This window comes from Laccaria bicolor, genomic scaffold (genome assembly GCF_000143565.1).
Source record: "Laccaria bicolor S238N-H82 LACBIscaffold_43 genomic scaffold, whole genome shotgun sequence".
Classification (NCBI taxonomy): Eukaryota; Fungi; Basidiomycota; class Agaricomycetes; order Agaricales; family Hydnangiaceae; genus Laccaria; species Laccaria bicolor.
This window is the reverse complement of record NW_001889914.1, coordinates 16,140-19,814: the sequence shown is the minus strand read 5'-3', so window position 1 is coordinate 19,814 and position 3,675 is coordinate 16,140.

Here is a 3,675-nt window from a genome sequence, read left to right as displayed (position 1 = left end):
CGCTCTGCTTAAATACCACCAAGTTTGCCTCTATCAAGGTTTGTTTGTTCAGTTTTCTATCACTGCCACCGAGTGCCAACCAACTAAGCTATTGACAGGCAAATGTTCAAAATGTGCCCACACCAACACCTGCCCCGCCTCCAATAGCAACTCTGAGTCCTGCTGCCAATCCATATAGTGTTGCTGGAAAGGACAGGCAGGAAGCCACCAGATTCGACGGCGCACCTCGAGAAAGAGGTAGTCGATCATTCCGTTTCAATCCAAAGGGAAAGTATGTGGCCTTGGCGAATCAACAAAGGCAGGAGGCACAGCTTGAGGCATTGAAGCAGCTTATTGCTGAGAGTGCACGTAAGGCTGGGTTGGATGGCGACATGGGTATTGAAAAAACGATCAAGGTGTGTTTGGTCCCCCTTGTTATCTTATATACAATAATAAAGCAACCTATAGCGTGGTGCACCACCTGTCGCTGAGTGGTGGGATGCAGCGTTGCTCCCAACCAAGAGCTATGATGATATTGAGATGTTTGGTTTCGAACAACTCAATATTAGGACATTGGATTCTCCTATCACAATATACATCCAGCATCCTATCCCCATCCCTGCTCCTGGGGAGAAGGACAAGATAGCGTTGAAGCCTATGATGTTGACTAAGAAGGTACAATCTTCCCAGTCAGTGTTTCTTCCAATTCCAACAAATATCCTGTTCACAGGAACAAAAGAAGATGAGGAAATTGAGGAGGAAGGAGGCTTTGCAAGATAAGAGAGATCAGATTCGTATGGGACTGTTACCTCCTGATGCCCCCAAAGGTAAGCATCTTCTTGTGATTGACAGATGACCTACTCACCTCTATCTACAGTGCGACTGGCCAATCTTATGGAGGTTCTAATGTCGGATGCTGTCCAAGACCCGACCCGAGTTGAGGCTCGTGTGAGACGTGAAGTAGCACAGCGCAAGCACGGGCATGAAAAAATGAACGCTGAATGCAAGTTGACTGATGAGCAACATTGCGAAAAGGTTGAGGCGAAGAAGGCAGACAAAGAAAAGAAGGGTATTTATGGTGCAGTGTACAAGTACATTCTCTTTTTTCCTTCATCACAGACAACTGAAGCTTCGTCACAGTACTTTACAGTGCCCCACCTATTCCTGCAGGAATCCTGTCATTCCAGTGGAATCCACAGGAATCCACAGGAATTCCACAGGAATCTGCAGGAATTCCACAGGAATCTGCAGGAATCCACTGGAATTCCACAGGAATTTATGAGTCATGTGACTTAAGATGTATTTATTCAACTCCAACATCATTCTGACCACTTTTCCTGATAAAATTTGAAGTTAATAACTTGAATTGTAATGTATTGAATGTATTCAAAGACATGGGATGTATTTTATTACAAATTAACATACAGTCTATATTTAAAGAAGGGGGGACAGTGGGGCAGGGACAGGGAAAGGGGGTGGGTGAAAGACAAGGCAGTGGGGAAGGAAAGGGGTAGGAAGGAGGGGAGAGTTATGGAGGGAGGGAGTGGTGGACAGGGGGGAGTGATGGAGAGGGGAGTGGTGGAGGGGTAGGGAAGGGAAGGGGGTGATGGAGAGGGGAGGGACAGGAATGGGGTGGAGTGACAGAAAGAGGGAGTGAGGGAGGGGGAGGCCCATTTTCATTCATGCGTGGTCGTTGACGCGGTGGCGTTGGCGTGGACGTCGTCGCGTTGGCGTTGACACGTTGTCCCCTCTTCTGGCGTGGACACGTCGTGGGCGTCGTCGTCGTTGGCGTGGACACGTCGTCGTCGTCCATGGTTGTTTTATGGGCGCTGGGCGTTGTTTCGCGTCCGTTGGGCGTCGTCTCGTGTCCGTTGGGCGTTGTTTCGTGTCCGTTGGGCGTCGTTTCGGGTCCGTTGGGTGTCGTTTCGTGTCCCGGGGCGTTGTTTCGTGTCTTTCGATGGGCGCTGGCTGTTTTTGGTGGGCGCGGGTGGTTTACGGTGGGCGCTGGGACGTTTTCGTCAGCGGCGTGGGCTTTTTGTGGGCGCTGGGGTGTTTTTGGGGGCGCTGGCGGTGTTTTCGGTGGTGCCACGTCATTGTCGTCTGTCGTCGTCCGTTGGTTGACACGTCGTTGGTGGGCGTGGGCGACGGATGCGGATAGCGTCGAGTGAAGGGGATCGTGGTGGTCACGACGAGCGGTGGTGGCGACGGGCGTGTTTGGCGGCGGTGACAAGCATGATGGTGGTGGTGGAAGGAAGAGGGTCGTGTTTGGTGAGCATGATTGCCAAACAGATATTGTTTGTTATCCATCTCAAATAAACAAACTATAATACATAACAAATAAATAAAATAAACAGATTGCAGTGGAATTCTGTTCCTGCACATTCCGGGGAACCCTATTCCTGCCCATTCCGGGGAAGACCATTCCGGGGACCATTCCGGTGTAAATTCCGGAATGATCAGATTCCACCGGAATGAGAAAACACAGGAATGACAAATTTAGCAGAGCTTACTGCTAAATTTCATTCCACCGGAATCCACAGGAATCCACCAGAATTCCACCGGAATGACCGGAATCCTGCAGGAATAGGGGGGGCACTGATAAGACCTCCAAAACAAATAAAATTGGCTTTTGTTGTACATATTACTATTCACGTGCCCATTCTTAGGTTATACTATGCAGAACTCATTTATAATTGGTGTGGTACACTACTTAAGTTTACAGTCATACATAGATTGGGGGGGAGGTGAAATGGGAAAGCAAAAGAGCATCTTTCGTGTCTGAAGCACTATATATACGAGGCACTTTAGGGCGGGTTATGATCTAGGGCAGGCTGGAGATGAGTTCTGCATAGTATAACCTAAGAATGGGCACGTGAATAGCCCAATAATAGCCCTAAGAAACATGTAATGGGTGCTGGATAGACCATGAGGCTATATTGTATCTCGGTGAGTTCTGTACCGTTTTCCACCAAATCAGTGTTGATTACCAGCTATTTGCTGTCGATTTTAGGGCCTGAAGAGACAAGAGGCATCTGCCATCATATTTTTGAGAGATCTGTCATGCTAAGTTTCAGCAGGAGGGTGTACTCTATCTTCATGAGTTCTCCATCATTCTCCTTCGTTAAAGGCTCGTTTACAACATATTCTAGTGTCGTTTGAAGGTCCCAAAGAGACGAGAGGTTCGCGTGTCTGCGTTCCAGAGATATATTGCATTTTCTGTTTGGGGGGGCAAGTACACTAGGTCAGTCAAATTTCCATCGTTTCTTATGATCTAAGGCTCGTTTACAATCTACTATAGTGTCGTTTGAAGGTCCCGAAGAGACGAGAGGTTTGCGTGTCCACACTCTCAAGATATTCCACATTTTCTGGTTTTGGGGGGGTTAAGCTCTATCTCGGTCAATTCTTTACCTTTTTTTATCGTTGAGGGCTCGTTTACAATGTATTTTAGTCACATTTGAAGGTCCTGAAGATATGACATCCATATTTTTATGCTATCTCACATCCTCCCCCATTTTTTGCAAATTTATATTTATATTTAAAACCCTAGGGTTTCTATTATAGTTCTATGCTCGAAATATACATTACATTGTGTATCTATCAGGTAGACAGCATTTAATTTACCCAGATTTATGGTCACATCACTTTAAAAATTATGTGCCAGCTTGAACCAGCTTTGAGTCAGCTAAAAGCCGAGCT